This window comes from Schistocerca gregaria, unplaced genomic scaffold, assembly GCF_023897955.1.
Source record: "Schistocerca gregaria isolate iqSchGreg1 unplaced genomic scaffold, iqSchGreg1.2 ptg000180l, whole genome shotgun sequence".
Taxonomy (NCBI): domain Eukaryota; kingdom Metazoa; phylum Arthropoda; class Insecta; order Orthoptera; family Acrididae; genus Schistocerca; species Schistocerca gregaria.
This window is the reverse complement of record NW_026061730.1, coordinates 11,980,924-11,994,379: the sequence shown is the minus strand read 5'-3', so window position 1 is coordinate 11,994,379 and position 13,456 is coordinate 11,980,924. Positions and strand designations below refer to the sequence as shown.

At 49.5% G+C, this 13,456-nt stretch overlaps 8 non-coding genes across 8 annotated transcripts; all 8 read left to right on the top strand.

The window, feature by feature from the left end:
• Positions 1 to 1,040: 1,040 nt before the first annotated feature.
• Positions 1,041 to 1,114, top strand: Trnat-agu (transfer RNA threonine (anticodon AGU)). Its single transcript has one exon. It is a non-coding gene; the product is annotated as a tRNA-Thr (tRNA).
• Positions 1,115 to 2,489: 1,375 nt separating this feature from the next.
• Trnat-agu (transfer RNA threonine (anticodon AGU)) lies at positions 2,490 to 2,563 on the top strand. The gene has a single exon. It is a non-coding gene; the product is annotated as a tRNA-Thr (tRNA).
• Positions 2,564 to 3,938: 1,375 nt separating this feature from the next.
• Positions 3,939 to 4,012, top strand: Trnat-agu (transfer RNA threonine (anticodon AGU)). The gene has a single exon. It is a non-coding gene; the product is annotated as a tRNA-Thr (tRNA).
• A 1,372-nt stretch (positions 4,013 to 5,384) lies between these two features.
• On the top strand, positions 5,385 to 5,461 carry Trnaa-agc (transfer RNA alanine (anticodon AGC)). Its single transcript has one exon. It is a non-coding gene; the product is annotated as a tRNA-Ala (tRNA).
• A 1,496-nt stretch (positions 5,462 to 6,957) lies between these two features.
• On the top strand, positions 6,958 to 7,031 carry Trnat-agu (transfer RNA threonine (anticodon AGU)). The gene has a single exon. It is a non-coding gene; the product is annotated as a tRNA-Thr (tRNA).
• A 1,375-nt stretch (positions 7,032 to 8,406) lies between these two features.
• Trnat-agu (transfer RNA threonine (anticodon AGU)) lies at positions 8,407 to 8,480 on the top strand. Its single transcript has one exon. It is a non-coding gene; the product is annotated as a tRNA-Thr (tRNA).
• A 1,386-nt stretch (positions 8,481 to 9,866) lies between these two features.
• Positions 9,867 to 9,940, top strand: Trnat-agu (transfer RNA threonine (anticodon AGU)). The gene has a single exon. It is a non-coding gene; the product is annotated as a tRNA-Thr (tRNA).
• A 1,381-nt stretch (positions 9,941 to 11,321) lies between these two features.
• Trnat-agu (transfer RNA threonine (anticodon AGU)) lies at positions 11,322 to 11,395 on the top strand. Its single transcript has one exon. It is a non-coding gene; the product is annotated as a tRNA-Thr (tRNA).
• The last annotated feature ends 2,061 nt before the right edge of the window (positions 11,396 to 13,456 follow it).

The window sequence follows — 13,456 nt, the reverse complement described above, 5'->3', positions numbered from 1 at the left end:
AAGCCGTAGGCGAAATGTGCTCATTCGCTTTGGCGCGACGTCGAACTATAAATAAGGCTGTCACTAGCGTGAGCGTTGCGTGAGCGTCGTGTAAAGTCGGAAAAGTCATCTGCATGGGTGATTGCCAAGTTTGGGGAGCGTTTCGTAGTACGATCAGTGCAATGGGGACGCGGAAACTTGTTGTGTCCCAGTGTTTTGCAGTTGGACGACAAGAGTTTTACACAGTAGCAAAGAGCGAGGCACTGAGTTGGCATGAACAATGGAGAGCACAATAGGGCTCGAGATGTGCTTGTTACCTCAGGTGCTGTGTGATTGTGGACAAGGAGTGAAATGGACCAATTTGTGACCGCCCTTTCAATTTAAGACGTTCAAAACAGACGGAATTTGCATTCGTAATACCAGAGCATCGAAACTACTTGGAACTCTTGTGTATATGAACGTGTCCGCGCCTTTGTATTCTGGTACCTTCGCCGCTACAAACCAACCAACCATCGTGTCCGTGCACATCAGAGTCGCAAAGAATGGAGAATAGCCAGGCTTGGTCGTGTGTGTAGCTGTAGCTCAGTTGGCAGATCGTTCGCTTAGCGTGTGAACGGTCTCGGGTTCAAGCCCCGGCTCCTCCATGTTTTGTGGTCAGTGCATGGTAAGTGTTGGTCGCGGCGAAAATAAACGCACGCAAGAAGTTGCAAAACCAGCGTTACAGACTGGTATGATGTATACTGTCATAAGGAGAGCAAGATGTAAGTGTGGGGACCGGCTGTTATCGAGTGCAGACCTGTCTTAGGTATCACGGCTTAACGTCATTGAAGTCTAGAGGTGGACAACACGTTCGTCTTACTCAGAGCGGTGTCTGAACTCTATTTTCGACGTTATGCGTGCCACTTTCATTGTGGCCAACTACGATTTGATACAGAATGCACGAAACCTGAAAGACACCCTCACTGATTCATAGAGAGTAGTGTTTGTCAGCGGAATAATGGGAGTGCGAGGGTCTGTGACGTTGATATGACTGTATGTAGCACTACTAGTTATCGGGGGGAGGTGGGCGTAGCTCAGATGGTAGAGCGCTCGCTTAGTGTGCGAGAGGTACTGGGATCGATACCCAGCGCCTCCAGAATTTTTAACACACCTACATGCGCACCTTGCCATGCAAGTGGAATAATTCCCAACCGGCAGAGGTGTGTAGGCAGATACAAGCGAACGATTAGCATCCACAATTGCGCCGATTTCACGTAAATCCCACTGCACGTTCCCATTCTTTGCGTGCAGTCGGCTGCTACTGGTGTTGCTGGTTGTGACTGCTGATAACAGATGCCGTAGCAATCAATTCATGGAGTGAGTTGTATGTTTTGCGATAGTCTGTCTCTGACAAGGAAGCACAGGTGATATAGGTGCGAACACAGGAAGCTTGCAGCCCCTCGCTGCCTGCAGACACAGAGCAGCCACACTAGAAGAGCGGCCTAAGCCGTAGGCGAAATGTGCTCATTCGCTTTGGCGCGACGTCGAACTATAAATAAGGCTGTCACTAGCGTGAGCGTCGCGTAAAGTCGGAAAAGTCATCTGCATGGGTGATTGCCAAGTTTGGGGAGCGTTTCGTAGTACGATCAGTGCAATGGGGACGCGGAAACTTGTTGTGTCCCAGTGTTTTGCAGTTGGACGACAAGAGTTTTACACAGTAGCAAAGAGCGAGGCACTGAGTTGGCATGAACAATGGAGAGCACAATAGGGCTCGAGATGTGCTTGTTACCTCAGGTGCTGTGTGATTGTGGACAAGGAGTGAAATGGACCAATTTGTGACCGCCCTTTCAATTTAAGACGTTCAAAACAGACGGAATTTGCATTCGTAATACCAGAGCATCGAAACTACTTGGAACTCTTGTGTATATGAACGTGTCCGCGCCTTTGTATTCTGGTACCTTCGCCGCTACAAACCAACCAACCATCGTGTCCGTGCACATCAGAGTCGCAAAGAATGGAGAATAGCCAGGCTTGGTCGCGTGTGTAGTTGTAGCTCAGTTGGCAGATCGTTCGCTTAGCGTGTGAACGGTCTCGGGTTCAAGCCCCGGCTCCTCCATGTTTTGTGGTCAGTGCATGGTAAGTGTTGGTCGCGGCGAACATAAACGCACGCAAGAAGTTGCAAAACCAGCGTCACAGACTGATATGATGTATACTGTCATAAGGAGAGCAAGATGTAAGTGTGGGGACCGGCTGTTATCGAGTGCAGACCTGTCTTAGGTATCACGGCTTAACGTCATTGAAGTCTAGAGGTGGACAACACGTTCGTCTTACTCAGAGCGGTGTCTGAACTCTATTTTCGACGTTATGCATGCCACTTTCATTGTGGCCAACTACGATTCGATACAGAATGCACGAAACCTGAAAGACACCCTCACTGATTCGTAGAGAGTAGTGTTTGTCTGCGGAATAATTGGAGTGCGAGGGTCTGTGACGTTGATATGACTGTATGTAGCACTACTAGTTATCGGGGGGGTGGGCGTAGCTCAGATGGTAGAGCGCTCGCTTAGTGTGCGAGAGGTACTGGGATCGATACCCAGCGCCTCCAGAATTTTTAACACACCTACATGCGCACCTTGCCATGCAAGTGGAATAATTCCCAACCGGCAGAGGTGTGTAGGCAGATACAAGCGAACGATTAGCATCCACAATTGCGCCGATTTCACGTAAATCCCATTGCACGTTCCCATTCTTTGCGTGCAGTCGGCTGCTACTGGTGTTGCTGGTTGTGACTGCTGATAACAGATGCCGTAGCAATCAATTCATGGAGTGAGTTGTATGTTTTGCGATAGTCTGTCTCTGACAAGGAAGCACAGGTGATATAGGTGCGAACACAGGAAGCTTGCAGCCCCTCGCTGCCTGCAGACACAGAGCAGCCATACTAGAAGAGCGGCCTAAGCCGTAGGCGAAATGTGCTCATTCGCTTTGGCGCGACGTCGAACTATAAATAAGGCTGTCACTAGCGTGAGCGTCGTGTAAAGTCGGAAAAGTCATCTGCATGGGTGATTGCCAAGTTTGGGGAGCGTTTCGTAGTACGATCAGTGCAATGGGGACGCGGAAACTTGTTGTGTCCCAGTGTTTTGCAGTTGGACGACAAGAGTTTTACACAGTAGCAAAGAGCGAGGCACTGAGTTGGCATGAACAATGGAGAGCACAATAGGGCTCGAGATGTGCTTGTTACCTCAGGTGCTGTGTGATTGTGGACAAGGAGTGAAATGGACCAATTTGTGACCGCCCTTTCAATTTAAGACGTTCAAAACAGACGGAATTTGCATTCGTAATACCAGAGCATCGAAACTACTTGGAACTCTTGTGTATATGAACGTGTCCGCGCCTTTGTATTCTGGTACCTTCGCCGCTACAAACCAACCAACCATCGTGTCCGTGCACATCAGAGTCGCAAAGAATGGAGAATAGCCAGGCTTGGTCGCGTGTGTAGTTGTAGCTCAGTTGGCAGATCGTTCGCTTAGCGTGTGAACGGTCTCGGGTTCAAGCCCCGGCTCCTCCATGTTTTGTGGTCAGTGCATGGTAAGTGTTGGTCGCGGCGAACATAAACGCACGCAAGAAGTTGCAAAACCAGCGTCACAGACTGATATGATGTATACTGTCATAAGGAGAGCAAGATGTAAGTGTGGGGACCGGCTGTTATCGAGTGCAGACCTGTCTTAGGTATCACGGCTTAACGTCATTGAAGTCTAGAGGTGGACAACACGTTCGTCTTACTCAGAGCGGTGTCTGAACTCTATTTTCGACGTTATGCATGCCACTTTCATTGTGGCCAACTACGATTCGATACAGAATGCACGAAACCTGAAAGACACCCTCACTGATTCGTAGAGAGTAGTGTTTGTCTGCGGAATAATTGGAGTGCGAGGGTCTGTGACGTTGATATGACTGTATGTAGCACTACTAGTTATCGGGGGGGTGGGCGTAGCTCAGATGGTAGAGCGCTCGCTTAGTGTGCGAGAGGTACTGGGATCGATACCCAGCGCCTCCAGAATTTTTAACACACCTACATGCGCACCTTGCCATGCAAGAGGAATAATTCCCAACCGGCAGAGGTGTGTAGGCAGATACAAGCGAACGATTAGCATCCACAATTGCGCCGATTTCACGTAAATCCCACTGCACGTTCCCATTCTTTGCGTGCAGTCGGCTGCTACTGGTGTTGCTGGTTGTGACTGCTGATAACAGATGCCGTAGCAATCAATTCATGGAGTGAGTTGTATGTTTTGCGATAGTCTGTCTCTGACAAGGAAGCACAGGTGATATAGGTGCGAACACAGGAAGCTTGCAGCCCCTCGCTGCCTGCAGACACAGAGCAGCCACACTAGAAGAGCGGCCAGAGCCGTAGGCGAAATGTGCTCAATCGCTTTGGCGCGACGTCGAACTATAAATAAGGCTGTCACTAGCGTGAGCGTCGTGTAAAGTCGGAAAAGTCATCTGCATGGTTGATTGCCAAGTTTGGGGAGCGTTTCGTAGTACGATCAGTGCAATGGGGACGCGGAAACTTGTTGTGTCCCAGTGTTTTGCAGTTGGACGACAAGAGTTTTACACAGTAGCAAAGAGCGAGGCACTGAGTTGGCATGAACAATGGAGAGCACAATAGGGCTCGAGATGTGCTTGTTACCTCAGGTGCTGTGTGATTGTGGACAAGGAGTGAAATGGACCAATTTGTGACCGCCCTTTCAATTTAAGACGTTCAAAACAGACGGAATTTGCATTCGTAATACCAGAGCATCGAAACTACTTGGAACTCTTGTGTATATGAACGTGTCCGCGCCTTTGTATTCTGGTACCTTCGCCGCTACAAACCAACCAACCATCGTGTCCGTGCACATCAGAGTCGCAAAGAATGGAGAATAGCCAGGCTTGGTCGCGTGTGTAGTTGTAGCTCAGTTGGCAGATCGTTCGCTTAGCGTGTGAACGGTCTCGGGTTCAAGCCCCGGCTCCTCCATGTTTTGTGGTCAGTGCATGGTAAGTGTTGGTCGCGGCGAACATAAACGCACGCAAGAAGTTGCAAAACCAGCGTCACAGACTGATATGATGTATACTGTCATAAGGAGAGCAAGATGTAAGTGTGGGGACCGGCTGTTATCGAGTGCAGACCTGTCTTAGGTATCACGGCTTAACGTCATTGAAGTCTAGAGTTGGACAACACGTTCGTCTTACTCAGAGCGGTGTCTGAACTCTATTTTCGACGTTATGCATGCCACTTTCATTGTGGCCAACTACGATTCGATACAGAATGCACGAAACCTGAAAGACACCCTCACTGATTCGTAGAGAGTAGTGTTTGTCTGCGGAATAATTGGAGTGCGAGGGTCTGTGACGTTGATATGACTGTATGTAGCACTACTAGTTATCGGGGGGTTGGGCGTAGCTCAGATGGTAGAGCGCTCGCTTAGCGTGCGAGAGGTACTGGGATCGATACCCAGCGCCTCCAGAATTTTTAACACACCTACATGCGCACCTTGCCATGCAAGTGGAATAATTCCCAACCGGCAGAGGTGTGTAGGCAGATACAAGCGCGCGAGAGGTACTGGGATCGATACCCAGCGCCTCCAGAATTTTTAACACACCTACATGCGCACCTTGCCATGCAAGTGGAATAATTCCCAACCGGCAGAGGTGTGTAGGCAGATACAAGCGAACGATTAGCATCCACAATTGCGCCGATTTCACGTAAATCCCACTGCACGTTCCCATTCTTTGCGTGCAGTCGGCTGCTACTGGTGTTGCTGGTTGTGACTGCTGATAACAGATGCCGTAGCAATCAATTCATGGAGTGAGTTGTATGTTTTGCGATAGTCTGTCTCTGACAAGGAAGCACAGGTGATATAGGTGCGAACACAGGAAGCTTGCAGCCCCTCGCTGCCTGCAGACACAGAGCAGCCATACTAGAAGAGCGGCCTAAGCCGTAGGCGAAATGTGCTCATTCGCTTTGGCGCGACGTCGAACTATAAATAAGGCTGTCACTAGCGTGAGCGTCGTGTAAAGTCGGAAAAGTCATCTGCATGGGTGATTGCCAAGTTTGGGGAGCGTTTCGTAGTACGATCAGTGCAATGGGGACGCGGAAACTTGTTGTGTCCCAGTGTTTTGCAGTTGGACGACAAGAGTTTTACACAGTAGCAAAGAGCGAGGCACTGAGTTGGCATGAACAATGGAGAGCACAATAGGGCTCGAGATGTGCTTGTTACCTCAGGTGCTGTGTGATTGTGGACAAGGAGTGAAATGGACCAATTTGTGACCGCCCTTTCAATTTAAGACGTTCAAAACAGACGGAATTTGCATTCGTAATACCAGAGCATCGAAACTACTTGGAACTCTTGTGTATATGAACGTGTCCGCGCCTTTGTATTCTGGTACCTTCGCCGCTACAAACCAACCAACCATCGTGTCCGTGCACATCAGAGTCGCAAAGAATGGAGAATAGCCAGGCTTGGTCGCGTGTGTAGTTGTAGCTCAGTTGGCAGATCGTTCGCTTAGCGTGTGAACGGTCTCGGGTTCAAGCCCCGGCTCCTCCATGTTTTGTGGTCAGTGCATGGTAAGTGTTGGTCGCGGCGAACATAAACGCACGCAAGAAGTTGCAAAACCAGCGTCACAGACTGATATGATGTATACTGTCATAAGGAGAGCAAGATGTAAGTGTGGGGACCGGCTGTTATCGAGTGCAGACCTGTCTTAGGTATCACGGCTTAACGTCATTGAAGTCTAGAGGTGGACAACACGTTCGTCTTACTCAGAGCGGTGTCTGAACTCTATTTTCGACGTTATGCATGCCACTTTCATTGTGGCCAACTACGATTCGATACAGAATGCACGAAACCTGAAAGACACCCTCACTGATTCGTAGAGAGTAGTGTTTGTCTGCGGAATAATTGGAGTGCGAGGGTCTGTGACGTTGATATGACTGTATGTAGCACTACTAGTTATCGGGGGGGTGGGCGTAGCTCAGATGGTAGAGCGCTCGCTTAGTGTGCGAGAGGTACTGGGATCGATACCCAGCGCCTCCAGAATTTTTAACACACCTACATGCGCACCTTGCCATGCAAGTGGAATAATTCCCAACCGGCAGAGGTGTGTAGGCAGATACAAGCGAACGATTAGCATCCACAATTGCGCCGATTTCACGTAAATCCCACTGCACGTTCCCATTCTTTGCGTGCAGTCGGCTGCTACTGGTGTTGCTGGTTGTGACTGCTGATAACAGATGCCGTAGCAATCAATTCATGGAGTGAGTTGTATGTTTTGCGATAGTCTGTCTCTGACAAGGAAGCACAGGTGATATAGGTGCGAACACAGGAAGCTTGCAGCCCCTCGCTGCCTGCAGACACAGAGCAGCCATACTAGAAGAGCGGCCTAAGCCGTAGGCGAAATGTGCTCATTCGCTTTGGCGCGACGTCGAACTATAAATAAGGCTGTCACTAGCGTGAGCGTCGTGTAAAGTCGGAAAAGTCATCTGCATGGGTGATTGCCAAGTTTGGGGAGCGTTTCGTAGTACGATCAGTGCAATGGGGACGCGGAAACTTGTTGTGTCCCAGTTTTTTGCAGTTGGACGACAAGAGTTTTACACAGTAGCAAAGAGCGAGGCACTGAGTTGGCATGAACAATGGAGAGCACAATAGGGCTCGAGATGTGCTTGTTACCTCAGGTGCTGTGTGATTGTGGACAAGGAGTGAAATGGACCAATTTGTGACCGCCCTTTCAATTTAAGACGTTCAAAACAGACGGAATTTGCATTCGTAATACCAGAGCATCGAAACTACTTGGAACTCTTGTGTATATGAACGTGTCCGCGCCTTTGTATTCTGGTACCTTCGCCGCTACAAACCAACCAACCATCGTGTCCGTGCACATCAGAGTCGCAAAGAATGGAGAATAGCCAGGCTTGGTCGCGTGTGTAGTTGTAGCTCAGTTGGCAGATCGTTCGCTTAGCGTGTGAACGGTCTCGGGTTCAAGCCCCGGCTCCTCCATGTTTTGTGGTCAGTGCATGGTAAGTGTTGGTCGCGGCGAACATAAACGCACGCAAGAAGTTGCAAAACCAGCGTCACAGACTGATATGATGTATACTGTCATAAGGAGAGCAAGATGTAAGTGTGGGGACCGGCTGTTATCGAGTGCAGACCTGTCTTAGGTATCACGGCTTAACGTCATTGAAGTCTAGAGGTGGACAACACGTTCGTCTTACTCAGAGCGGTGTCTGAACTCTATTTTCGACGTTATGCATGCCACTTTCATTGTGGCCAACTACGATTCGATACAGAATGCACGAAACCTGAAAGACACCCTCACTGATTCGTAGAGAGTAGTGTTTGTCTGCGGAATAATTGGAGTGCGAGGGTCTGTGACGTTGATATGACTGTATGTAGCACTACTAGTTATCGGGGGGGTGGGCGTAGCTCAGATGGTAGAGCGCTCGCTTAGTGTGCGAGAGGTACTGGGATCGATACCCAGCGCCTCCAGAATTTTTAACACACCTACATGCGCACCTTGCCATGCAAGAGGAATAATTCCCAACCGGCAGAGGTGTGTAGGCAGATACAAGCGAACGATTAGCATCCACAATTGCGCCGATTTCACGTAAATCCCACTGCACGTTCCCATTCTTTGCGTGCAGTCGGCTGCTACTGGTGTTGCTGGTTGTGACTGCTGATAACAGATGCCGTAGCAATCAATTCATGGAGTGAGTTGTATGTTTTGCGATAGTCTGTCTCTGACAAGGAAGCACAGGTGATATAGGTGCGAACACAGGAAGCTTGCAGCCCCTCGCTGCCTGCAGACACAGAGCAGCCACACTAGAAGAGCGGCCAGAGCCGTAGGCGAAATGTGCTCATTCGCTTTGGCGCGACGTCGAACTATAAATAAGGCTGTCACTAGCGTGAGCGTTGCGTGAGCGTCGTGTAAAGTCGGAAAAGTCATCTGCATGGGTGATTGCCAAGTTTGGGGAGCGTTTCGTAGTACGATCAGTGCAATGGGGACGCGGAAACTTGTTGTGTCCCAGTGTTTTGCAGTTGGACGACAAGAGTTTTACACAGTAGCAAAGAGCGAGGCACTGAGTTGGCATGAACAATGGAGAGCACAATAGGGCTCGAGATGTGCTTGTTACCTCAGGTGCTGTGTGATTGTGGACAAGGAGTGAAATGGACCAATTTGTGACCGCCCTTTCAATTTAAGACGTTCAAAACAGACGGAATTTGCATTCGTAATACCAGAGCATCGAAACTACTTGGAACTCTTGCGTATATGAACGTGTCCGCGCCTTTGTATTCTGGTACCTTCGCCGCTACAAACCAACCAACCATCGTGTCCGTGCACATCAGAGTCGCAAAGAATGGAGAATAGCCAGGCTTGGTCGTGTGTGTAGCTGTAGCTCAGTTGGCAGATCGTTCGCTTAGCGTGTGAACGGTCTCGGGTTCAAGCCCCGGCTCCTCCATGTTTTGTGGTCAGTGCATGGTAAGTGTTGGTCGCGGCGAACATAAACGCACGCAAGAAGTTGCAAAACCAGCGTCACAGACTGATATGATGTGTACTGTCATAAGGAGAGCAAGATGTAAGTGTGGGGACCGGCTGTTATCGAGTGCAGACCTGTCTTAGGTATCACGGCTTAACGTCATTGAAGTCTAGAGGTGGACAACACGTTCGTCTTACTCAGAGCGGTGTCTGAACTCTATTTTCGACGTTATGCGTGCCACTTTCATTGTGGCCAACTACGATTCGATACAGAATGCACGAAACCTGAAAGACACCCTCACTGATTTATAGAGAGTAGTGTTTGTCTGCGGAATAATTGGAGTGCGAGGGTCTGTGACGTTGATATGACTGTATGTAGCACTACTAGTTATCGGGGGGGTGGGCGTAGCTCAGATGGTAGAGCGCTCGCTTAGTGTGCGAGAGGTACTGGGATCGATACCCAGCGCCTCCAGAATTTTTAACACACCTACATGCGCACCTTGCCATGCAAGTGGAATAATTCCCAACCGGCAGAGGTGTGTAGGCAGATACAAACGAACGATTAGCATCCACAATTGCGCCGATTTCACGTAAATCCCACTGCACGTTCCCATTCTTTGCGTGCAGTCGGCTGCTACTGGTGTTGCTGGTTGTGACTGCTGATAACAGATGCCGTAGCAATCCATTCATGGAGTGAGTTGTATGTTTTGCGATAGTCTGTCTCTGACAAGGAAGCACAGGTGATATAGGTGCGAACACAGGAAGCTTGCAGCCCCTCGCTGCCTGCAGACACAGAGCAGCCATACTAGAAGAGCGGCCTAAGCCGTAGGCGAAATGTGCTCATTCGCTTTGGCGCGACGTCGAACTATAAATAAGGCTGTCACTAGCGTGAGCGTCGTGTAAAGTCGGAAAAGTCATCTGCATGGGTGATTGCCAAGTTTGGGGAGCGTTTCGTAGTACGATCAGTGCAATGGGGACGCGGAAACTTGTTGTGTCCCAGTGTTTTGCAGTTGGACGACAAGAGTTTTACACAGTAGCAAAGAGCGAGGCACTGAGTTGGCATGAACAATGGAGAGCACAATAGGGCTCGAGATGTGCTTGTTACCTCAGGTGCTGTGTGATTGTGGACAAGGAGTGAAATGGACCAATTTGTGACCGCCCTTTCAATTTAAGACGTTCAAAACAGACGGAATTTGCATTCGTAATACCAGAGCATCGAAACTACTTGGAACTCTTGTGTATATGAACGTGTCCGCGCCTTTGTATTCTGGTACCTTCGCCGCTACAAACCAACCAACCATCGTGTCCGTGCACATCAGAGTCGCAAAGAATGGAGAATAGCCAGGCTTGGTCGCGTGTGTAGTTGTAGCTCAGTTGGCAGATCGTTCGCTTAGCGTGTGAACGGTCTCGGGTTCAAGCCCCGGCTCCTCCATGTTTTGTGGTCAGTGCATGGTAAGTGTTGGTCGCGGCGAACATAAACGCACGCAAGAAGTTGCAAAACCAGCGTCACAGACTGATATGATGTATACTGTCATAAGGAGAGCAAGATGTAAGTGTGGGGACCGGCTGTTATCGAGTGCAGACCTGTCTTAGGTATCACGGCTTAACGTCATTGAAGTCTAGAGGTGGACAACACGTTCGTCTTACTCAGAGCGGTGTCTGAACTCTATTTTCGACGTTATGCATGCCACTTTCATTGTGGCCAACTACGATTCGATACAGAATGCACGAAACCTGAAAGACACCCTCACTGATTCGTAGAGAGTAGTGTTTGTCTGCGGAATAATTGGAGTGCGAGGGTCTGTGACGTTGATATGACTGTATGTAGCACTACTAGTTATCGGGGGGGGGGGGGTGGGCGTAGCTCAGATGGTAGAGCGCTCGCTTAGTGTGCGAGAGGTACTGGGATCGATACCCAGCGCCTCCAGAATTTTTAACACACCTACATGCGCACCTTGCCATGCAAGTGGAATAATTCCCAACCGGCAGAGGTGTGTAGGCAGATACAAGCGAACGATTAGCATCCACAATTGCGCCGATTTCACGTAAATCCCACTGCACGTTCCCATTCTTTGCGTGCAGTCGGCTGCTACTGGTGTTGCTGGTTGTGACTGCTGATAACAGATGCCGTAGCAATCAATTCATGGAGTGAGTTGTATGTTTAGCGATAGTCTGTCTCTGACAAGGAAGCACAGGTGATATAGGTGCGAACACAGGAAGCTTGCAGCCCCTCGCTGCCTGCAGACACAGAGCAGCCACACTAGAAGAGCGGCCTAAGCCGTAGGCGAAATGTGCTCATTCGCTTTGGCGCGACGTCGAACTATAAATAAGGCTGTCACTAGCGTGAGCGTTGCGTGAGCGTCGTGTAAAGTCGGAAAAGTCATCTGCATGGGTGATTGCCAAGTTTGGGGAGCGTTTCGTAGTACGATCAGTGCAATGGGGACGCGGAAACTTGTTGTGTCCCAGTGTTTTGCAGTTGGACGACAAGAGTTTTACACAGTAGCAAAGAGCGAGGCACTGAGTTGGCATGAACAATGGAGAGCACAATAGGGCTCGAGATGTGCTTGTTACCTCAGGTGCTGTGTGATTGTGGACAAGGAGTGAAATGGACCAATTTGTGACCGCCCTTTCAATTTAAGACGTTCAAAACAGACGGAATTTGCATTCGTAATACCAGAGCATCGAAACTACTTGGAACTCTTGTGTATATGAACGTGTCCGCGCCTTTGTATTCTGGTACCTTCGCCGCTACAAACCAACCAACCATCGTGTCCGTGCACATCAGAGTCGCAAAGAATGGAGAATAGCCAGGCTTGGTCGCGTGTGTAGTTGTAGCTCAGTTGGCAGATCGTTCGCTTAGCGTGTGAACGGTCTCGGGTTCAAGCCCCGGCTCCTCCATGTTTTGTGGTCAGTGCATGGTAAGTGTTGGTCGCGGCGAACATAAACGCACGCAAGAAGTTGCAAAACCAGCGTCACAGACTGATATGATGTATACTGTCATAAGGAGAGCAAGATGTAAGTGTGGGGACCGGCTGTTATCGAGTGCAGACCTGTCTTAGGTATCACGGCTTAACGTCATTGAAGTCTAGAGGTGGACAACACGTTCGTCTTACTCAGAGCGGTGTCTGAACTCTATTTTCGACGTTATGCATGCCACTTTCATTGTGGCCAACTACGATTCGATACAGAATGCACGAAACCTGAAAGACACCCTCACTGATTCGTAGAGAGTAGTGTTTGTCTGCGGAATAATTGGAGTGCGAGGGTCTGTGACGTTGATATGACTGTATGTAGCACTACTAGTTATCGGGGGGGTGGGCGTAGCTCAGATGGTAGAGCGCTCGCTTAGTGTGCGAGAGGTACTGGGGTCGATACCCAGCGCCTCCAGAATTTTTAACACACCTACATGCGCACCTTGCCATGCAAGTGGAATAATTCCCAACCGGCAGAGGTGTGTAGGCAGATACAAGCGAACGATTAGCATCCACAATTGCGCCGATTTCACGTAAATCCCACTGCACGTTCCCATTCTTTGCGTGCAGTCGGCTGCTACTGGTGTTGCTGGTTGTGACTGCTGATAACAGATGCCGTAGCAATCAATTCATGGAGTGAGTTGTATGTTTTGCGATAGTCTGTCTCTGACAAGGAAGCACAGGTGATATAGGTGCGAACACAGGAAGCTTGCAGCCCCTCGCTGCCTGCAGACACAGAGCAGCCATACTAGAAGAGCGGCCTAAGCCGTAGGCGAAATGTGCTCATTCGCTTTGGCGCGACGTCGAACTATAAATAAGGCTGTCACTAGCGTGAGCGTCGTGTAAAGTCGGAAAAGTCATCTGCATGGGTGATTGCCAAGTTTGGGGAGCGTTTCGTAGTACGATCAGTGCAATGGGGACGCGGAAACTTGTTGTGTCCCAGTGTTTTGCAGTTGGACGACAAGAGTTTTACACAGTAGCAAAGAGCGAGGCACTGAGTTGGCATGAACAATGGA